General features: G+C 41.8%; 1 long non-coding RNA gene across 1 annotated transcript; it reads left to right on the top strand.

The window, feature by feature from the left end:
• Positions 1-336: 336 nt before the first annotated feature.
• LOC144589548 (uncharacterized) lies at positions 337-3,808 on the top strand. The gene is made up of 2 exons (XR_013545716.1): positions 337-423; positions 1,489-3,808. It is a non-coding gene; the product is annotated as an uncharacterized LOC144589548 (long non-coding RNA).
• The last annotated feature ends 20,899 nt before the right edge of the window (positions 3,809-24,707 follow it).

Here is a 24,707-nt window from a genome sequence, read left to right as displayed (position 1 = left end):
GTTATACTCATGAAGTAAAATATGCATGATGGATGCATCTAATATCCTGCCTTTTTAATATTCTCCATTATAGTTACCTTTTTTTCCTATTCCCATCATTAATTAAAAATTAAGACAATAAAACAGTCAGTGAGGCAGCAACAAATCACAGTAGCATCTTGAATGTCTAACTACACTAACAGGGCAATTGAACACTAACAATACTGAAGGATAAGAACTGAGTTCAAAACATCTCAGCATGTTTTAATACTGTCTTTAAGCTAACATCATTCCAGAGGCAGCAAATAAAATGAGATTAAATAAGAGATTCAAGCCTTTTAACTTTTCCTCCACAAGCATTGTCAGTTATGACTTGAGAGTCATTGCATAGTCTGATTTTGCGCTACTGCCGAGCAAGACCATTCCTACAGCTTGGGATGAGAGGTGAGCAGCTCCAGAATTACTGTGCAGGATAAGACAGCAAATGAGCTTTTCCAATTCATTGGTTACACTCCAGTGCATTTTCCCTTTCAGGGTTCATCAAAAACAGTTATTTAAACTCAGTGTGGCAGTGCCACAGGATTCCGTGTTGCTAAAGTATATAGTGAATAAATCATGCAATATTTCACACAAGTACAGCAAATGGATGATAGCAAATATGAAACAAGTTGATAGCAGCCAAGGCTTCTATGTTAAGCTTTATATATAAAGCATATTTCAGATGCTGGTTGTGTCTCATTGCCACCAATGCCTGTCATGCTAATAGATACCTAGTAACATAAGTAAAGACATGTTCCTTGCACAAATAGAAAATGCCATCAATAATATGGCTATCATACTGTGCTAAAGTAGGTAAGAACTAGAGTAGGGTCATTCAGTTCAGTGGAAATTATGGAGGAGTTGACTCAATAATCCTTACTGATTCAATGGGTCTACTGTAGTGTAACTTAGAACACTAAGCCACAGGATTTCAGCCCATGTCTTCCAATATAGGCTGTGACTGCAACTTATGTATTGTTTTTTTCAAAAGCATATTATAGAAATGAGTAGAAAGTGTAAACATTGATACACATGGAACGTCCTTTTCCAATAGCATTCTGATTATTGCACACACACCCTTTCTTGGCAAGCTGTGTACATGAGAAATTCTGATCAGAGAAAGGAAGGACATTTTTTGGCCTTTCCACATGCATTTGTGAGTACTAGAAATAAATTCCCATCTGCATCTGCGGCTTATTCCCATTTGAGTCCTAATGCTCATTCAGGCTCAATAGCCTATTTAAATAAAGATATCTTTACTTCAACTGAAATAGAGATATGTATGAAGTGAGATACACTACCTTACATACTTATCTTCTTTATTCTCAATTCCTTTTACTGGCAAAAGCTGTTGGAGTTATTGCAACCTGACATGTTGCCTTTAGTAGTTGCGGATGGGAGGGATATTTCTGGGCTGAGATGACTGTCAATTTATCCAGCACTAACCAATTGCCCCTTCCTTGCCTCTAGGTTCCAAGACAGCCACACCTTTCTGCTCTATACTTCTCTTCCCTCTCTTCAGTCCGTTGGAATAAGGGAGTCTGCTGAGGCCTGTTGCTGAGAAGCACTCATGTTTGTTCTTAGTTTGCTGTTTGATCTGTTCCGCTGTATGTAAATGAAATCTTTTTATTCTTTCTACTACTAATGTCTCAGAGTGAGTTATTTAGACTGCAGGTGCTAGTTAATGAAATAAAAAAGGTAGTCTAATCTAAATTGTGGTGTAAAGTGTGTGTGAATTGTTTTTATGCTACTTGCTGTAAACTGCCCAGAGTAGACTCTGTCTAGATAGGCGGGATATTAAATAAATAAATAAATAAATAAATAAATAAATAAATAAATAAATAAATAAAGAGAAGAACATGAAGCTAATTCTGCTCTGTGGGTCTCTGTACTTCTGCTGCACAGCCAGAGGAATTTAACCAAAATTCAAAAATCTACACCAAAAGTTACATATTCTCCTGCAAATCATGTCGCTAAAGTACATCAGATCATTAGTCAATTTATTCTATGGCAATTAGACATACTTGGTTCCACATGCGGATGATAAAAATAATTTCTCTTTTTGTTTACTACATTTCTCTCTTGGTGTTCTGTCAGCAATAGGGGCATGATTTGGCTGCCTGGAAAGGAAATGCAGGTCCAAGTGACATTTCCTTAAAATGATGGGTTGTTAAAGAGTTTGTTGTTAAGAATGCATCAAATCCAGGAACTTTTCTTGTTTCTTCATTTCACAAGCTTAGCCACTAGCCCACTGAACTTCTGGTAAACAGAGGGTCCCATTAGTGTCATACTGCAGGACTGCTGTGGCATAACTGAGAATCTCTATGGGCAAATGTTTCCCTCCCTCCACTTGCCAACACAAACATGTGACAGTTGCACACATGGCGTGCCCCCTCACTACTACATTAGGATTTTCTGCTCAGCAGAAGTTCACAAGGATTCTGGGGCCAGTATTTTATTCAGGTTGTAAGGCACTTAAGGAGAAACAGAGGAAAGTCTTTGGAAATGTCTTCCTTTTCCTGTGAAACAATAATTACCTTGATTTTATCCTTTGACAGAAATAAAGCTGTCAGCCAACCAGCCTGCACTGGCAGTTTCAGCTGGAGCCATGGCTGGATTTCAGGGTTTTAGTTGAAATTTGGCTTCTACAGGATTCATTTAAACCTGTTTTGATTTTTCTTTAAAATATTGTTCAAAGTATTTTGATTTTTTTTTTAAAAAAAGGAAAGCAATAATATTACATCTAGAATGGATATTGTCTACTGATAACATTTCACCATTTTTTAAAATTTTTTATTATTATTATTATTTGGAAGAAATGGAAACCAAACCAGGGGAAAAGTGCTGCTAGGCTAACTTTTCCACCAGTACCAGTTTTACAGCTGTGGTAGTTATGCAGTTTTTTCCACCAGGGAATTATGAGCCTGAGTAGGAAAATATTGTTTACAGTTATGTATCTTTTTAGGGGTGATGTCATGCAAGGACATAATATTGCTCCCAGAGGAAATTAACATGGTTGTGGTCAACCCACAGCCACCAGAGAAAGTCCTGCCAGGGAAGGTTCTGATTTTGCCCATGTGATATGATGAAAGCACTGGGCAAACTATTTAGATATCTATTTCATTTCCCAGAGTTTCCTAGGAAAAAGGAGTGCATGTTATACTCAATATAATGTTTTTAATAAGGTAAAGGTAAAGGTTCCTCTTGACAATTTTTGTCCAGTCATGTTTGACTCTAGGGGGCGGTGCTCATCCCCGTTTCCAAGCCATAGAGCCAGCGTTTGTCCAAAGACAATCTTCTGTGGTCACATGGCCAGTGCGACTTAGACATGGAACGCTGTTACCTTCCCACCGAAGTGGTTCCTGTTGATCTACTCGCATTTGCATGCTTTCAAACCGCTAGGTTGGCGGGAGCTGGGACAAGCGACGGGAGCTCACTCCATCGCGTGGATTCGATCTTACGACTGCTTGGTCTTCTGACCCCGCAGCGCCACCACATCCCGCCAGTTTTTAATGCCTGATGGCAATGATGGATCTCTAATTCTTTGTCCCATGCCAACTTTACCCAGTTGACCTTCTTGTCAAGTTATGTCCAAATTGTGTTTATATAACGGAGGTCTCAGCGGGCAAAGTATTATTGCATAAAGCAGATCTGGCACTGGAAATATGTTGTTTAAATGGATAAAATTGTAAACCGCCCGGAGAGTGCTTGTAGCGCTATGGGGCGGTATATAAGTCCAATAAATAAATAAATAAATAAATAAATAAATAAATAAATAAATAAATAAAAAGCTTCCTATTTCCCCCTTTCAGGCTCCAAGGTCTCTTAGGTCCCTTGTGCTCTGGGGAAGCCGTTGAAAGCTTCAGGATGGAGGAAAGCCTTTAATAGCTCCCTCCAAACACACACACACACACACACACACACACACAACACACACACACACACACACACACACACACACACACACACACAACACACACACACACACACACACACCAAGAAAACCCACCAGATCGGTGCTACCAAGATTGGGACTCCAAATCGTTATCTGCTGGTAATTTTTAACTATTCAAGGTTACACCTCCATCCTGAGGCTTCCAAAGGTTTCCTCAAGGCAAAAAATTGCCCTAGGGAGCATTTTATGCAGGCATAGGTTTATTCAGCAAGATTTTGCCATGAGTTCTTTTATTCAGCCTACCTGCTTTGGAAAATGGAAGGCTTTGACTTTGAACTGTAAGAATCTAGATTCCCCCCTCCCCCGCAGCAGAATCATCGGGAGTTGTCAGTGGCTTTTGCTGATAGAATTATTGGCTTTCTGCTTCCCATGCCATTCCCTATTTCCCATTTCACGTATTAAACATATGTACTTCTTAATATTGGACAACTTGTAGCTAAAAGGATGTATCACTTGTTAAAATGGCATCGCTGGAGAAGGGTTGGGGGGAAAATGATAATAAGCAATAAAACCAAGAGGTAAGATTCCAAGGTGGAACAATTAAGGTTTATGGTTTTTTGGGTTTTTTTTTTCTAAAATGGTCTCACACAGGGTAAACTATTCCAGATCTTTGTCAAGATTTTTCACATCTGATGGCAATTATTTTAAAAGCCCCTCTGCTCCCCATAAAGTCTCCATTGCTTTCCTGGTGCATGTCACATGAAGGGAAAACATAAGCCCTACTCAGTCATTATAAACATGTGCAGAGGGCATATACAGTGAGGAGCACATACAAACTTTGTTCCTTCACTCATCCCTTCAACCACACAAAAGCAAAAAGTCTAAAGGGCAAAAACAGTTTATGTAGGCTCTCCTCATGAGCCCAGGTCTCAGGTCTTAGAGTACCTACACAGGTATATTTTCCATTCTTTATAGTGTTCTTTTTTGTGTGATTAATGTGAAAACAGAGGTTAGTAGGTCCATTTCACTCCCCTCATTGTGTGTCCCTGCTCCACACATGTTTGAAAAGACAGAATGGGGTTATAATATCTATCCATATTCCTGGCATGGACTACATAGTTATAGGGACAGGTACATTTCAAAGAGGTCGCCTTGTTAGTTTGTTTCAGCATGTATAATGAAAACATACAATCACACACAGAAAGCTACAGAAAAATACAAATGGAAGTACTGTGGTACTTTAAAAGTAAGGATAGATATTGATCATCACTCAACCCAAGAACAGATAAACTATAGGGGAAATGACCAAACAAAATTCTCATCCTTCCCCAGAGAAGCCTCTGCTTCAGGTAAGTTCTAGACCAGGGGTCTCAAACTCAATTTACCTGGGGGCCGCTGGAGGCAGAGTCTGGGTGAGGCTGGGCCGCATCAGGTTTTCCACAAGAAAAGCTTTGTTAAAAAAAATGCCAATCTTCTCAAATCTCTTTATTTTTTAACAGCAAATAAGATGAAAAAAAAACAATTAATAATTAATAAGAAAATAAACAAAACAATCAGTAAAATAATAATAATAATAATAATAATAATAATAATAATAATAATAATAATAATAATAATAATAATAATAATAATAATAATAATAATAATAATAATAATAATAATAATACATTCTCAAGTGAGCGACTATATGTGGTTTCTTCAGTATTTATTTTTATTTATTTATTTATTTATTTGTTCGATTTATATCCCGTCCATCTGGTATATTCTACCATTCTATATCAGCTGAATTCAGATTCCAACGTCTGTATTAACAGTTTTTAACCTTTAATCTTCTTCTAAACATTAATTGTCCTGAACATGAATGGAACATTGAAGAACATGAACTGTTCTTCTGAACATGGCTTCTCTTGCCTACTCCTTGCTGCTAGAGACCTGGCAGCGCTTCCTCTTGCATAGCTGAGCCACATTTGGCTTGAGGGAGGGAGCAGTTGAGACCCTCAGTATGGCTTGCAGATGATCATCAGTCAGTCTGGACCTGTGTAGCATTCCCCTTTATTAGGTCAATGGTTCATGTTTTGTTATGTAATTGTTCATGCATATTCATGTTGCTGAGAGGTGGAGCCTGAGAGAGATGGTCAGAGAGAGAGAGATGAGTAGAGTGAGAGAGTGGAGAAGGGAACAGAGTGTGGAGTTTGGGGAAATCTGAGAGGTGATTAGAGTTAGGAGTGTATTATCAAATAAAAATTGTTGTTAATAATAAATTTACCTAAAGAAGATATTAATGAATCACTATCAATTTCTGTAATCAATAAACAAAAGTTATATTTAAAAGATTTTTAAGTGTGGACCTGAATCTTCATCTTCCTGAAGTAATGGTGATTTAGAGATCATCTGGTGGCAGCAGTGTAAAAGAGCGGATTGTTTGCCTTTGTGTGCTCTGAGGCTTGATGGTCAAGAAAGAGGCACGAGGGTGAACGCCACAACCTGTACTTGGACTTACTGAAGTTCAAGATGGAGAAGAGCTTTCCATCACAAGTATGTGCTCCCAAAAAGGCACATGGTCCACTTGAACATTCAGGAAAGCTCAGGGAAGCTGGGGGTCAATTCTCTCAAAAATTGCCCAAGCTTGTCTGCTTTTCCACTCACCTCTCTGAACTTCGCTTTGAGTTCAGAGTTGCACTGCAGGTCAATGAGCTCCATTTGAAGAAAAGGAGGGGCATCTTGCACATCAAAGGAGAAGGGGTCCGCAAAAATTTGAAATGTGGCTCTGTGCATCCAGAAGGTGGGCCCTCTCTTTGCCCGACAGTCTTCTTGCTCAGGGGTTTGGCTCCTGGGGCTTCTGCTATTAGGTCTCTCTCTCCTGCCCTGGTTCTTCGCGGGTCACCTGGTGAGGCTGTTGCTGCTGTCACCTCCTCCTCTCTGCGCTTCTCCTTCCCCCGCCTGGCGCTCCTCTATGTGCACACACACACAATCCTAGCAGCTGCATGCCCCCCTTCTGCGAGGCTGGCCCCATCAGCAGAGTAATCTCTCCCCCCTAACCAAGGGCTAATGGGGCTTCCTGGGGCCTCTTGATTCCCACTCTGGCAAGATGCCGTGGTCTTGCCCAGTATGGCTCAGGGAGATGGGGGGACAGGAGCGCATGAGAGAAGGCTGTTCTCTCAGCAGCAGCCCCTCCCGCGGCACTGATTTTATTTTAATTGTTTATTATGATGTACGCCACCCAAAGTAGTCAAATGACTAGATGGGCGGGATATAAATATAATAAGTAAATAAATAAATAAATCTGTGCAGGGAGCAGAGGAGTGCCAGGCGGGGGGAAGGAGAAGCGCAGAGAGGATGAGGCAGCAGCAGCAGCAGCCTTCGCAGGTGACCCGCAAAGAGCGGGGGGAGATAGAGAGAGAGAGACCTAAAAGCAGAAGCCCTGGTGGGGCCAAACCCCTGAGATGACTTCCAGGCAGAGAGAGGGCTCCCCTTCGGGACGCTTTGGGGAGCAGGTGGGACCCAGCCTCTATGAGGCTGGGAGGAAGCCCCACACTCACCAAGTAGGTGCCACCGCCGCTCCTGCTCCTTAAACTTTCATATTAAGTCAGGGGCCACAAACTAGCATCCCACGGGCCACAATTGGCCTCCAGGCCACATGTTTGAGACCCCTGTTCTAGACACTAGTGAAGATCAGTTATTCTCAGGGTAGAATCCCACAAACTTCTCCAATGGTGGTTTCTATTTCAGGGAAACAATTGCTGTGCAGTGTCTGACCCAATCTGGATAGTTACTGTTTGATGGTAGTGGTGGTGGGGGGGGGGGGGAAACTTACATTAACTCTTTGCGAAGTAGATATGGCTTGGGTCCAAAGTGATTCGCTCAAAGAGAGAGCCCATATAGATCTGGAGACTCCCGCTTCTAACTGCAGTCAGTCAAGATGTATGGCATAGACCATAGTTGTTATATTTATTTGATTGCCATCTAATTAGACCTCTTTTCTTTATTTCACAACAAAGTGCATATGCTGACAAGCCACACAATGGAACAAATGCAAGTTTTACAGGCAACAGTAGACTGTCCTTTTTAAAAAAATCAAGTGAACTTCTTTGCATTAGATGAATTTCCCTCTGTCCTTTAGCTTTTTATTTTTCACTGTTGGGAGTGGATAGTTTTTACCTCCCTTCTCAGTTATCTTTGTACAAGAGTAGGGAGGGAAATGCCTGGTCTTCCTCTGGGTCACAGAATGGCAGAAATTGTTTGTTTAGTTTGGTGCTCTGTTACTCGTGCTAAAGTCAAAATTGCATTGGGTTTAATTGTTCAAGCCAAGGCATGACTACAGCTCAAATGTTTATTCCTTCTGTCTTTAAGACACACTTTCATTGAAAACCCGATACTATCACCAAAATCAGTATGAGTCCGAAGCACATTTTCTGTAACACTTATATTGTGATATTGTTAATCGGATTCTGTTTTTAGGGTACAAGGGTGCACTGGACAAAAGGCCTGTGGAAATGTAGATTGAACTGGCCTACAGATATATGGCCTATGGAATGGCTAGCCTATAGAATAGCATTCATGTTGGCAAAAAAAGTGGAGGATTCCTCCCAGCCTAGACTTTTCCATAATGGAATGACCAAAAGAAGACTGATACACATTTGCTCTGGCAACAAGGTTTTGGCCAAACTGGAAGAAAATGGAATATTATGGGCAGGCCACAAAGTTGGATGCTTTCAATGGCTTTAGGCCCAGAATGTGCCGTGATAGGACGTGACAGTCATGTCATGTGCTGCAGGACAAAAGGATGATTTTGTTTCTAGGAAGAAAAGTGGGACAATTCACTTTTTCTCCCCGTGTGTCATCTACCAACACAGAATTGAATTTTTGGGGTTTACTTAATTTTGAGAACAGATACATTTTTTTAATGATGGGTTAGATTACTCATGCACACATGCACACACACGAGTGAGTTTACTACTTTATTTTACATTTTTCCTTCCAGTTTTTCCCATCAGTAAAACCATATTGTCTCTTACAAAGGACTCTGTAGTCCTGAATCCTGATCTGATGGAGTGGCAACCATATAAAGAAATTGAAAGGGAAGAGTATGAAGCAATTCCATCTCCTGCTTCACCACCTTCTTAAAGAGATCCTGAATTAAAGAACCATAAGCAACTAGCAGTAACTTCTCACACTCATAAAACCTGAGAGGTTCAAGAGAGCAATGTTCATCCTGAAGCTACTGGAACTATTTTCCAGGCACATCACATTTAAAAAAAGAACTTAGATAATCACTATAGAGCAAATGGCTAAGGTGGATCAATGGGACTAATGAGATGGATATGCAAACATGTCCCTCAATGTCTATGAGCCCATTTGTCTTCCTGTCCTCTGGCCTCAGAGATTCATAGATCTCCATGAAATGGTTTAGCTCTGCAATAAAATCTGAGTATTATCAGTGTTTGCTTTCTTTCAGAAAAGAAACAATAACTGGATATAGAACAGCAATATCGATGCTGCTTTTATGTTGTAAGTTTTGGTAAATCCAGAGGGGGGAAAACTGAAAAGAAATTCTCATTTGTTCCTGATGGGATGGGTAAAGCTATCCATCTTTTCTTCCTTCCACATTGGAATTCTGTAAATTTTGGTCAACTATGTTTTGTTTTTTAAAGGATCTGAAGCAAAATTTTTATGCATTTCTAATCAGGACATTTTTCATTTAAAGTTATATTATGCTCCCTGTTTGAAATTGATCTTTAAGTCACATGAAAGGTGGTTTCTGTCCTGAAAGGTGGTTTCTGTCCTCTTCCCAGGATGGGCGGTTGAGGGGTTTGACCCTGAGAGAGGCTCTGAAATCAATGACTAGAAACCAGACCTTCTTGGCGGTAGCCCCGTAATTGTGGATTGCTCTCCCACCCGACATTCACTGGGAACTTTTAAGAGATTATTAAAAACTTTTTTTATTCAGACAGGCCTTTACAGACTCTACTTTATCTTGATTCAAGAGTTAATATTCAACCCCACCACCTGTTTCCTTTTCCTATTTTCATTTTAATGTTTACTGATATATTTTATTTGTTTAATATTGTTTTAATTTATACTTTGTCCTCTTATTGTATTGTATTGTTTTTATACTCTCTTCTATTATACTATGTAAACCTCCCCGAGTGGCCTGGGTTGCCAGATGGATGAGATAGACAGACAGACAGACAGACAGACAGACAGACAGACAGACAGACAGACAGACAGACAGATAGATAGATAGATAGATAGATAGATAGATAGATAGATAGATAGATAGATAGATAGATAGATAGATAGATAGATAGATAGATAGATAGATAGATAGATAGATAGATAGATAGATAGATAGATAGATAGATAGATGTATCAGGCTATTCTTTATTTATGTATATAGCATGTTTCTATCATTTGATATAAAACAATGCAATCTCTAAGCAACTTATTTCAAAATATATGCCTAATACAAGATGAAATAATTTTTAAGGAATAAATAATTCCAAATACTCCAGCATAAACATTAATATTTCAGTAGGTGTATAAAACAGAATACATTTCATACTAAATTCGGAAGATTATATAGACTAGGATCTAATGCATCTTTTGCCCAGATATGGGGAAAAATGAGGTTGGACTTGGTGGATCAACTACTGGCTTGCTGTACATTTTACCATGGTTTTGTCAATGGTGAGAGAGATTTTAAAGTAGCCAGTATGTATCAGTGACACCCAGGAATTATTCAGGCTAACACAGTTAGATAGTGTTATGGACAACATGGGTTCTTGAAACCACTCTAATCCATTGGAGATCTCTTGTAACAGGCTGCAATCTTCTAGCTGGAGCAGTTCATAGATTGATTAGGAGGGTTTTCCACCCACAAATCTTGCCCCTTCCTGCTTCCCTTACAAGCCACTTACTGTGTGCTTCTTGCTCCCTTATCAGTGTTACTGTTATTGCCTCCCTGCTAAACTGCCTTCCCCTTATGCAAGCCTGATTTTTAAAAGGTCAATTTGCTTCCAGATGTTTGGGGAGATGTAGACTATGACAATAAAAATAATTAAACTACTTTGAGTTCCTGGTCCTCTCACATGAGTTGAAACATAATGCTGTTGCATTGCATTTCTTCTGTAATCTGCAATTGAAGAATGTGCATGTTTGTGTGTGTGTGTGTGCGTGCGCATGTGCATGTGCATGCGCATACGTATGAGGGTTGTGCAAAGGTACCCTGGTTCAGAAGCCAATTTGAGATTCAAAAATTTATCTCTTCCCATTTGTATGAAGAATCAGATGAAAGTTCAAAAGCCAGATCTTCACATACCCCATTGATGTGCATTGGGAAATTAAAGGGATATAATCTCTCACACACACCCTTGATATCCATCACATTAGGATAGATGGTAGCTCCTCCAGAGGGGGATTATGTCAGCATCTCTTATAATTTTCCTTAAAACTCATGATAATGGTTTTTATTTGTCTTTTCACAGAAAGATATGGAATTTGTTAGTATTGTAGTCTCCAGAAATGATTTCTGACATTTCATACAGATGTGTCTTGGGATTTTCATGCTATTTACTTCTAATGCTCACTTTTATATATGCACATTTTTCTGAAGCATTTTGAATCAGTAAGGGTCTATTTCAGACTCTGGGACTAAGGTGATCTAGTACACATTTGATCCTGATCAGTATGTCCTCACTGAATGTGTCTAACTTTCTATACAGCTCACCCATGTACATTTTCTTGAGGCACTCTAGAATCTGACTTGGACAAAAGTTTGTTTGCTGTAAACAACCTTTTTAAACAAGTGCACACCTTTTGCACTTTGGAGTATATTGAATGATCAGCACAATGTCCTATACTATGTACCACAGATCAGACTGTTACACAATGACAGTTTTGCTCATTCTTAAATTTGATACACCATTTACTACCTTTTTTTAACCTTATTTTTCTTCCTGGTCCAGTTTCAATTTCACTTTTGACTCCCAATAGAAATTTCTTACTCTTCCACCAACCTTTGTTGTCATTGTGTCTGAGATCTAGAAAGCTTTTATGGGAAAGATATATTTGAAACATCAACACATTTCACTTACTGAAGAAGCTGTCTGGTGGTGTTTGATTACTAGCCTGTTTTGAACTAGTGCTAGAGGTCAGAAGTGAGGTGGCTTTCATCTTTCTTTTAGTACATATATAAATTGCTCCTTGGTTTACAATGGTGTGTAGAACTAAACTTTATCCTGTTTCTTACACGGAACCCCAAATATATTTCTCCTTTCCAAGATTCCATCCAGTCAAGAATATGTATTGTTTCATTTTCCTCATACATCAGCTATATCACAAGACTTACTAACACAGACTTGTTGCCAGAGTATTCCCCATTGATAGATACCCCACTAACATTTAATACTTCTTCTTCTTCTTAATCATCATCATCATCATCTTAGAACTGTGGAGCTGGAAGGGACCCTATGAATCATCAAATCCAGCTCCTGTCAAGATAGTGGCACTGGGGAATCAATCTCCCAACTTCTGACTCCACAGCCAGATATCTAAACCACTCAGCTATCCACGGATTTCCTCCCTGCTCACTGGTGATGTATAAAGGTGAGACATCTTTCCGATATAGCAGGCTGTCCCACTCATTTATTTTATTTTATTTTATTTTGTTACCTGGTGCTCCAAGCATATGTCTCTTGCTGGGAAGGATATTTGTGATGCCTAACATATTGCTACCTAGTGGTGGATGTGATTTTCATCTTCCTTGGGGTACCCCATGCAAAAGCCACCACACTTGGCCATTCTGTTTCCTTTGTTAGTTTGTTTATTTAAATGTGGTTGTTTCCCATTGGCTGCTTCCTCCACCCATTTTTATGATGTTATTTCCTTGCTATTGAATTATCTGTTTCTTATTAGTCACATTTTCATCTGCTGAAGGAAAACACAGTTCCTTTGATAATGCCTGACGTGGCACTAGGAACTGACATTGTTTTGACCACCTTCTACCAGTAAATAAAAAGTCATAAATAATGGGCTACGTGTGGCAATTCCATCTGGTTTCTCAAGACTCATTCCAAAAATGATTTTAAACACTCAAATGCTAGAAATTAAATTGAACTGAGGGACTGAACATCATGCCTTCCTTCACCTCCTTAGCAATTTTTGTCTTCCCTAATTCCTCCAGTCCTCTAACCAACTTTAGGTTGTTGGCCCATCGACAGTAGGAATTCAAAACCCAAACATGAAATCATCTAACACATAACTGGAATCCTCCCTTCTCAGGTAACCTCTAAGCTAATAGGCCAACACCTCTACCTTAACTGGTCTGGGCACCTTTAGAAGGGCTTTTCGCATTCTCTAGACTCCTTAACACCTCTCTTACAAGATTGTCCCTTGAGGCACCCAGTAAAGGAATGTGGACCTAGACAGATGGAGCTTTCATGTGTAAACATGCATAGCTTTCTCTGGCACAAACACTGGACTCTGAATTCCCAACATAGTAGGCAGAGTTGGGCCACATGTCCTGCCAATGCATTGGACAGACCTGCTTTTGTACAAGGTACCTACTGTCATAGAAGAACAAGGGACAGATGTTTAAAGGCTGTTCCTTGTTCTGAGATGGAGACCAACCTCCAGTGCCGAGGTAGTCAGACCAGCCAACCCTCTACTCTACGCCTGGTGTTGTTGAACGCCAGGTCTGTATCTAACAAAACCCAGCTAATTTATGATCTTATTCTGGAGGAAGATGCAGACCTGGCCTGCATAACCGAAACATGGATTGGCGGAGAGGGGGGTCCCCCTCTAGCTCTCATCTGCCCGCCCGGTTATGCTGTCCAACACCAGGGCAGACTAGAGGGTCGGGGGGGGAGTTGCCATCGTTTATAAATCCAACCTGGAAGTAATTAGGCGCTCCTCGGTGGTAAAACCAGGTCTTGAGGCTCTCCACGTGTGGATCGGGGCCAGGGATGGTATTGGGATCTTGCTGGGTTACCGTGCTCCCCGCGACCCAGCCACTTCCCTACCGGAGCTGGTGGACTTTGTCTCCGCGGCACTGCTGGGCTCCCCGAGATTATTGGTCTTGGGGGACTTCAACGTGCATGCGGGGGCAGAGCCCGCTGGACCAGCTCTTGAGTTCTTGGAGACCATGGCCTTCTTGAACATGTCCCAACATGTCAACGGCCCTACGCACGTGGGCGGCCATACATTAGATTTGGTTTTTTCCACCAATGGGAGTGAGAGTGGACCGATGGTGACTGACCTTGAGTCGATCCCCTTGTCATGGTCGGATCACCACCTAATAAAATGCTTCCTCAAGATGGCCCTCCCCCCTCGCAGGGAGCAGGGATCTATTGTCATGGTCCACCCTCGAAGGCTACTGGATCCGATTGGATTCCAGGATGCCATGAGAGGGGTTACGGCTGACCTGGCTGGCGCTCCTGTCGAGGCCCTGGTTGACGGCTGGCTCACCGCCGCGACTAGTGCCGTTGACACGATCGCACCTAAACGCCCTCTCCGCCGCAGAGATCGCCCGGCGCCCTGGTTTAACCAGGATCTTCGGGTGTCGAAGCGGGTCAGGAGACGGCTGGAGCGCAAATGGAGAAAGGACCCGACGGTTTTCAATCGTATAGCTGTTAAGGTCGCAACTAACCTTTACCAGTCTAAGGTAAAGGCTGCCAGTAGAACTTACCTCGCTAACCGGATAAGTGAGGCATCCAACCAGCAGGCGGAACTATTCCGTATAGTACGTGACCTATCCGGAGTTGGCCCGGGAGATAGGCCTCCCCCTAGTCTTACCCCAGACCAATTTGCAGCATTTTTTAAATCCAAAGTGGAGGCCATCCGCCGGGATCTCGCTCCTTTTTTGAATACAGTGAGTCAAGTTGGGATGTCCAGCGCTCCGTCTTGCCCGGTGTCTTTTGACTCTTTTCAGCCCGTATCGCCCGACACTGTGGCCAGGACGCTTGATCGCTGTCGTGCCACCACCTCCTCTTTGGACCCCTGCCCGGCCTGGCTAATCAAGGCAGCCAGGCCCTCAACAACGGAATGGGCTACTGTAATAATTAATGGGTCTTTCCTTGAGGGTAGATTTCCCTCTGCCCTCAAGGAAACACTCATTAGGCCCATAAGAAAGAAACCCAGTTTGGCGGCGGATGAAATTGGCAACTATAGGCCCGTCGCCAATGTTTCTTTCTTAAGCAAGGTAGTCGAGAGGGTGGTGGCCGATCAGCTCCAGGTGTTCCTGGATGAAACAGATGCCCTGGATCCATTCCAGTCGGGCTTCAGGCCGCGCCATGGGACAGAAACGGCATTGGTCGCCCTGTGTGATGACTTATTGAGGGAGGCCGACAGGGGCAAAGTGTCTCTGTTGGTCCTCCTCGATATCTCAGCGGCCTTTGATACCATTGACCATGGTATCCTCCTGGGGAGGCTCGCCGAGTTGGGGATAGGTGGCCGGGCCTTTGCTTGGCTCCGTTCCTTCTTGGAGGACCGTCCCCAGAGAGTACAGCTTGGGGAGAATGTTTCGGCCCCGTGGTGCCTTAATTGTGGGGTCCCACAGGGGTCGATCATCTCCCCAATGCTGTTTAATATCTACATGAGGCCGCTGGGAGGGGTCATCAGGAGGTGTGGAGCGCAGTGCCATCAATATGCGGATGACACACAGCTCTACATCTCCTTTTTTCCAACTGCAGGAGATGCCGTTCTGTCCCTTCGGCGTTGCCTGGAGGCTGTACAGGAATGGATGCAGGAGAACGGGCTGAGGCTGAACCCGGACAAGACGGAGGTACTGAGGGTGGGCGCCCCCACACCTGGGGACATGGGAAACTCCCTCATTTTTGGGGGGGTGACCCTGCCCGCCAGGGATGGGGTCCGTAGCTTGGGTGTCCATCTTGACCCGGCGCTCACCATGGAGACCCAGGTGGCGTCCGTGGTCCGTTCCGCTTTTTTCCATCTCAGGCGGATAGCCCAGCTGCGGCCCTACCTTGATATGGGGTCTCTCACCACTCTGGTGCATGCGCTTGTAGTCTCGAGATTAGACCACTGTAATGCACTCTACGTGGGGCTACCTTTGAGATTGCTGCGGAAACTACAGGTGGTGCAGAATGCGGCGGCCAGACTACTCAGTGGGCTGAGAAGATACCAACATATCTCCCCCACTCTGGCCGCATTGCATTGGCTGCCCATCCGATTCCGCATTGATTTCAAAGTGTTAACGCTTACTTACAAAGCCCTAAACGGTTTAGGACCTCGATACTTGGCGGAACGCCTTCTCCCATCTAGATCTACCCGTGTCACTCGCGCGAGCCAGGAGATAAGGCTGAGGAGCCTAACGCCGAGAGAGGCCCGAAAGGAAAAGACCAGAATCCGGGCCTTCTCGGCGGTGGCTCCTCGCCTTTGGAACAACTTGCCCCCTGAGATTCGCGCGGCTCCCTCGCTGGGCATTTTTAAGAAACAACTAAAAACATTGATGTATAGGCGGGCCTTCCCAACAGAAAACCCTTGACGATCTTTTTTCTTATTCTGTTCTTTATTATTATTATTATTATTATTATTTTTTATTTACGTTTCTGCTGTAAAGTTTTAAAATTACATTGTTGTTTTTACTGTAAGCCGCCTAGAGTGGTCTAATATGATCAGATAGGCGGGATAGAAATAAAATAAATAAATAAAATAAATAAATAATCACCAAGTGAAGGCTTGACTGGCATCATGAACTTCAACCACAGCTGAGAGTGCTGCTCATCCTATCTCATGGTGGGGGTGGATTGCCAACAACATCTGAAATGCTTCATCGTAGAGAAGTCATGCATGTCCTGGGAAATCATAGCCCTAAGGTGTTTGATGAGAAAGGGATTCAAAGTCAGACATTTATGAGCTAAGCACCTAAAGCTGTATGTGTGAATCTCTCAGTTCTGGTTTCCCAGTTCATTCTCCAAAAGATTATTTCACCCCAAAAATGAAGACACAGATATAGACAGACACATACACAGACACAGACACACACACACAAAGAGAGAGAGAGAGAGAGAGAGAGAGAGAGAGAGAGAGTACTGATCCATTGGTAACAAAAATATTTAACAAATACGATCAAACATAACATTGTTAGAAGAATAGACTCCAAATAAGCTGTAGATCTTCCAGGATTTGGGGTCTAGTGTCAATCAAAATATTTTAAAAACATGAAGACGAAACATACTTTTAGTAGATCATCAACATCCTGCTTAGGAACCATTGCACTATGGGGTACAAAATTCTGATCACTGGGCACATATAAACATTACAATACAGAAGCATGTGTGCCATCATCTCAACCACTCTGGTGCCACAAGGCACAACATCAGATTGCAAGGCATGGCATGGAATCACCCTTCCATCATTTCAGAGGGCATTAATCCTTTCAAGAAAGAAAGCTCTCCTATACTTAGGTAGAGAAAATTTGTTTCAGTAGAGAAGACATGCATTACTAGGAGCGATGTTGAGATCTAATGCTGCAGGGGAACATGATTTACTGGAAATAGCTAACAAATGCTGCCTGTCAGAATCTTGGAACCTGTGCTTAATCAAAGACCTCACATTCATACTGTTATGTCTGCATGGTTCCTCTACACAGACGCTAAGTACAGAGATCTTTTGGGTCATAACTTGTCTCCAAAAGAAGATATATGGGTCACTGAGTGTCAGATAAACATGAGAATCCACATAACCACTGTGACAGACATGATCCCAGCAGCAAAGTGCTTGGCTACAAGCCTAACTTGTCAATGAACATAAACCCCACCTTCAAGTTAATGACTGAGCTAGATATGCATGTGGGAGCACCCAGAACATCTCTCAAATGAGGCACAAATCCTTTCAAGAGACAGATGCAAACCAGTAACTCACACTGGGCTCCTCCTGCGAAAATAAAAACATACAGTATACAAATTTTCGGGGGAAAATGTATAAAAATGAAATGAAATACTGAAAGTCTCACCCAGCCTTCATTTCTAAAGGAATGCTGGCTAGGTTCTGGCACAGCTGGATCTCTCCTGATCTTGCCAGTTCCAGCTGTCAACTTTACAGCATGGAAAGCTACTTTATTGGACTACTTCACCCTAGAATCAGCAAAAGACAGTAACATGCACTATTGGTATGGGATGTGCACCTGCATAAACCTTTCCTGAGGTCACAGTGCTACTGCTCACTGTGTGCTGCCCTGACAGCTAAGATGCAACCTGAAGCAACTGTTGGGACTCCATGACCACTCCTTGCCATGCCAAGCCATAACTGGATGGAAGGTTATATTCCTGTCACTGTGTGTGCTGTTGCAAACTCTCATCCCTATGACTTCTCAGTAACTGACAGTGGCTGATACTGAATTTTAATTACCTTCCCAGGGTCTCCAGTACTGGGGAAGGGAGAATTGCAATAATGCATTAAAAGCACATAAGCCATATTTGTGGTATTTGACACTCTTATGGAGGCTTTTTACATGCTATACTGCTTCTGCCAAAATTGTGATTATTTTAAAAAGCTGATTTCAAGCTTTCTCGTTGAAAATGTTTTGAGTTTACTGCCTGCATTTACAAGAGTATCTAAATACCACACTTCCTAGTCATTGCATTCATAATAGACATCCTCTTGTATTAAAGCAAAGCAAAATAAAATAAAATAGCAATGCTTAGCTAGGCACTTGATTCAGAACGTGTCTTCTGCTTCTCTGGACCCAAGACCAGACTGTCACTATGCAATCTTTCCTCCAAAATAATGGAAGGCATTTGAAATCTGCCCTGGCATTTATTAGCTGGGATTATGTTTTCAGCTGCTCTGATTTTAATGTGTATTTTGTTGAGGGGGATTCTAATTTGTGTAACCAGAAAATCAAAAGGAGTTTGAAACTTGGAAGGGAAGCTATAAAGAAACTAGAGGAGAATACTTAGTAGTAAGGATGTGTAACTGGAGACTAAAAGCGTTGGTATTCCTGATCATTATGTAGGGAACAAAAGCTGGACAATGAAGAATGCCGACAGGAAATATATTGCTCTTTTGAAATGGGGTGTTGAAGGAGACATTTGTGGATACTATCGATTGCCAAGACAAACAAGTGGATACTAGATCAAATCAGAGAGGCAGTGGGGTGGAGTGCATGGAGCGGAAACCTAGTACTCAAGAGACCTGCTTTAGATCTCTGACCATTACAATTCACTGAGGAAGAATGGCAAGCCCATTCTGCTGCCAGTGACTGGGTGATCACCTGAGGAGGCAGAGGAGGGAAGCATGCTTCTGCAGGTGTGTGGGTGATTGCCTGAGGAGGCAAGGCAAGGAAGCCTGTGGTGCCCATGGAACACCTGTGCAGGTGCCTATGCTGAATTGGGCCAAACCTAAACCATTCATGCCCATTTCTAGAAATGACAATATATATAAAAGCAAACAGAATATTTCTGTTATAGCATTATCATAATAAGGGATGCAAAATTCATTTATGTGAACGCATAACATGGTCTACATGGGATATCAATTTCTTATTTCATGATACTACTTGTTATTGATGGGGGGGGTGGAGAACTGAAGTATAGATCCACATTCTATATTTACCAGCATTTCATCTAAAGATCAATAACTTGAAAGTAAAACCTTGTGTAGAGGCCTGTCATCTCTGAGCTGTACATTTCCTTAGATATTGCTTTGACACTTTTAATGACAACCACATAAAGGAGCTTCTACTTCCATCACAGACCAAGTGAGAAACATAATTCCTCGATGATTGTATCTACAAGACTGGCCATTTGTCATTCAAGCCAAGGAGAGGACACAGGAGGTGTTCTTTTTACACAAATCTTTTCCTAATCATAACCCAAGGAACAGTCTTCATGATCCCACAGATAACATTTTCGTGTGTTGCTCTTCACTTACTAGCCCTGCTGTTTTAAGTGAAACAACCTATGGAAGTAAGAAAAAGGAACGTCTGAATTCAAATGTGTAGTCACCTACCTTTTCCACACACAAACAAGAATGAATTAGAAAGAACATGGACTCCTGTCTTTGACTCCCCCCTTTCATTTGCAACGAGGCTCAACTGCTGCTTAGTTGCACTTGCAATAAAATCCTAGACCATTTTCATTGTTTCTTATGAGCAGCTGTCATATACATTAACAACTACAAATTGAGCCTCTGGATAAGCTAATCAAGGGAACAGTAGCTCCATGACCCTTGGGAGGCTAAGAACAAAACAAAGAAACTGACAGTGTATGTGACATATTCCTGGTTTATTTTCCATATTTAATAATAAAATTCGCATTTAATTCAATTCTGACTTTTGGCAACCCTTTTTCAGGGTTTTGCAGGTACAGAATACTTAGAAGTAGTTTCCCATTCCCTTCTTTTGAGGGATAGTGCACCCTGGCATAGTGCATTTTGTCCAGTAGACTGGGTCTACTCATAGGAGGCACAGTGAGAAAATGAATTTCCAAACACTGGCTCTGCAAACAGATCTCTAAACCACTGAGATATCCAGCCAGCTCTCTCTCTCTCTCTCTCTCTCTCTCTCTCTCTCTCTCTCTCTCTCTCTCTCTCTCTCTCTCTCTCTCTCTCTCTCTCTTTTTTTTTTTGCAGATCCATGATGCTAAATGCCCAGCTTTGTCTAGAACTATCCTATCAGTGATCTCAGTCTTGATCTGACTTTCAAATTTACCATCTTATATTTAATACTGTTCTGAAACATGTTTCCTTTTCAAAGACAAAGTATGAATTTAACAATCAAAACATGACCACAATTTTTCTTTTTGGCTTAAAACCCAGGAGGAACTTGACACATGGAAGCTAAATACTGATCCAGTGAGGCCATCTTGGACGGAGTATACAAGGGTTTCAGAATTCTCCAGAGACTTCAAATGGACAAGAACGGATTGACAAACAGTGTGATGCTTCTGGATGTCACACTAGACAAACCGGGATAATGAATGATACATGACATGAGTGAATGCAGGTCATGAGTATATATTAGAGATGGGGACAACTCACCATTTTGGCAACTCCCCAACAAACCACAAAGTTGCCCCCATGAAGCGGCGAATAACAAATATATTCATTGATTCATGGGGGGTATTAAAAATACCCCCTGCCCCCCGCTGCTACTGCCACCCCCCACTGTTACACCACCACCACGCTACCACAGCCCCCTCCACTCCCCCACTCCCACTGACTGTAATTGTTGCTACCGCCGCCGAGATCTCCATCACATCTTGACAGCCACAGCATGTAAAAAGGGAAACTGGCTATCCTGGCTATCCAAAGATGGTGGCTGTGGCTTCATTTAGGGTAGGGATGCTGCAGCTGCCATCTTTGCAAAGGGCAGCCTGGATTCCCGTAGCCTTCCTTAAGGGAATCCAGACTGCCCTTTGCAAAGATGACAGCTGCAGCTTCCCTACCCTAAATGAAGCCACAGCCACCATCATTACAAAGGGCAGCCAATTTCCCTTTTTACACACTATGGCTTCAGACGTCTGATGGATACCTCAGCAGCGGTGGTGAGAATTACACTAAGGGGGTGTCAGCGGTGTGTGTGTGTGGCTAAGGTAGGGAGAGAAAGGGAGTTGGGAGGTAGGCCGTGGGAGTGGGTGGCTGCCTATTGGCCCGCCGATTGGCAGTTGGTAGACAGAATTGTTGTTGTTGTTGTTGTTGTTGTTGTTGTTGTTGTTGTTGTTGTTGTTGTTGTTGTTGTTGTTGTTGTTGTTGTTGTTGTTATGAAGGGATGAATAAAATGGGGAAAATTCATCCCTTCATATTCGTGGGGGTCCCTTGAAGTTGCTATTTATGAGAGGGTAGAATATGTACAGTATTCTTTAATACCTAATTTAGTCCAGTCTAGTCCAGTCTTTAGTTTGATCTTTAGTGTCTTTTGTTCTAACTACCTGTTAAGATTAATAACACTTTTCTCCCCACCACAGTTTCCCAATATAGCTTTGTATTCTGCTGCACACATCTTTTCTTATTGACCTCCTGAAAAAACGTTATGACAGATGGATGTAAGTGTATTAATTTCATGATATTCTGGCTATAAGTAAGTCTCATGATATGATGTGTTACACCCAGATGTACTTAGACCCTTAAATAAATAAACTAATATTTACAAACCATTGAAGTACACTGTACGTTTCTAAGAGGTCAGTGTGGATTTTTGTCACAATGTAATACTAAAGTCTAAAAAGGTGGCATTTCCTCAATGGGTGAAGTGAGAAACAGAAGTACCTCACAAGGCAGCAGTTATCACTTTTTCTGATAATGAGCATTTTCCTGAAATGTGCAAAAAAAACACCTCCAAATATGCACCTTTTTTTCTAAGAACAACTGACCAACCCCCTCCCCAAAATAAGGAAAAAGGAAAAGAAAGAAAAGTAAAAAGTAAGCCTGTTACCTTGGGCTTTAAAAGTATTCTCATTTACTGTGCAAATCAGGTCATGTTTCATATCCCTAGATTCAACCAACTATGTTTTTTTTTATCATCAGGTTGAGCTTTTTAAATCCTGTATGTGGATTCTAAAGAGCAGAGAGGAAACAGAGTGCAGTGTCAGAAGATATTTAATTAGTCCCTTGCCTTGCTGGATTCATTGCATAAACTCCAGATACATTTGCCAGTATTTGTTCTGCACAGAATTTTCGAAAAAGGCATCTGACGTTTGTGTGTAGACTAGCAGAGTCCTCTTCAAATAGCAGTGAGTCAGCATCTCAGCCAGCTCTGTCATTTGTTAATGCTATCTTGGTTATTGCTGTCTCTTTATGAAATCAATACCATATTTTCCACATGCTTGACAAGCTAAATCTGTCATTTTGGTGGATGTCCTTGTATACAAAGTACTACAAACAAGCATTTCATTCCCGGGAAAGTGTCTGGTTTCCCTGAAAGTGGAATTTGGAAAACTGAGGACACTTGGAGCAGAAACAGACAACAGAGTCATCACATTATTAGAAGCTGAGCTTCCTTAAGAGGTTACGTTCAATGGCCAACATCTGCTAATGTCAATTTCCACCATGGAAGCCTGAATCATTAGCTATGGCCTTAATAAAAAGTTTCCTCCTCTCACCCAGAGTCTTAGGCTTGACTGGTTGTGGCAATTTTCAGATTTAATACTTTCCCCCTCTGTCCCACTGTCCCTAAAGGCTTCTTCAGGGTGAAATAGATCCCAATGGAGCCTAGGAACCTTGGGGGAGGGGAATATTTAATTACCAAAACACAGCTGTAGCTGATGATATCATCAGGCTTGTGTGGTGTAATTTACGCTGGTTGATTCCACTCAGTGCTTATTCTAACATGGTAAATTAGCTTGTTTTGGTTTTATGATTGGGCATAGGTTTTGCTTGGAAATTTGTAGCTCAGTCATGGAGGAATGCAGAATCCTGTCTCTGGGAGGAGAAATATTGCCACCTTCTCATTATGAAAGATAACATCTTCTTTGCCCTTTGGAGCACAGGGCCCTCAAGGTCTTGCAGTGGCCACTGTGAGAACTCTGGCTGGTTTTCCTTGGAGATGATGGAAGCAGTGACTTTGTGCCAACTTTGTGGAATCAGGGAAGCTGAATAGCAGCCAATAGCTTCAGTATTTGGGTTTTTTGAAGGAAGCAAATAGGAAGCAGGAAATTAGAAGCAGATAAATAATGGTTATCCCCATCCTTGTCCCCAATGTCATTGTTTTGAGTTTCTGTCCATCAAGTTGCTTTTTTTCTTTCACACAGCAGCACTCCTTGTTTTTTCTGCTAAACCCTATGGATAAACCCCTTCACCTGTCATTGATTCTGAGCTGGCAGATTCCATTTTGTGTTTTATTTTCCCGGCAAGCTACACTGACCCTGCTAAGCATCTGCTTAGCCTGTTCGACAGGAGGTCGCCCTGTTCGACAGGTGTCTATTCAGTGGGCCTGCATTGACAGGCCCTGTTGTTGAAAACACTGACTGACTTTTCTGGTTTAATCTGAAGCCAATTTAAGGCTTCCAAACCTCCTGAAACCATCACTACTGGGTTCCTGTGCTCTTTGACAATCATAGAACAGGTAGAGGTATAGCTGAGCAATCTTTCCTCCATAATTTCAGTCTGTATGCCTAACAATTAAACTAATGTTGGTTGTGAAAAATTATGCTAATGAAACAAAAATAACCCATATCCTGTTTCCCTCCAACTTGAACGACTACAGTCCTTAGTAGAATTCAAACTACTGAAATACTGAAAAATTTGGTAAAATCACAAATAGTGGCAATGCTTTGGCTTGTTCTGACAAGTTGGTTGTTTCAACATAAGTTACCTCATCCTGTTATACTAAAGATAAAAATAGACTTGGGATGATTGGACACTGTTAGCAAACCATGTCACTGGGAAGGATGGAATACATTTATTTTTATTGCTATATCATGTTTTGGGGATTGACTGTAAGCTTCTTTTCTAGCAGAAGGGCAGCATACAGTTTCCTAAGTAGAATAAGCCCTTCATAACTTCTGAAATTCTAGCATATTAACTTCATGTTTGTAAGATGGCACAGTTCACAGGATCATGCTCAAAGTTGGGGATCTCTTGGGAATGGGTTGCTCAATCTATCTTCTGTTGGTGTCACATGTGTTCATTTACAAACCTGTTCCATCTCATTTCTGACTAATCTAATTTTAAGTACTTGGGTGCATAAATGAAAACATATTTTCTCTCAGAACACACATCTCTCTTAGAATACAAATCTTGGCACCTTATTTCAGCTGGGAATTGCTCTGTAAAAAAAGTGAAGAAATGAGAAAACAGAAGGGTGACTTCCTTCTGGTCTGCACATATTAGGTCCTTAAGA

The sequence above is a fragment of the Pogona vitticeps genome, chromosome 5 (assembly GCF_051106095.1).
Source record: "Pogona vitticeps strain Pit_001003342236 chromosome 5, PviZW2.1, whole genome shotgun sequence".
NCBI lineage: Eukaryota > Metazoa > Chordata > Lepidosauria > Squamata > Agamidae > Pogona > Pogona vitticeps.
This window is presented reverse-complemented; position numbering and strand designations above follow the sequence as displayed.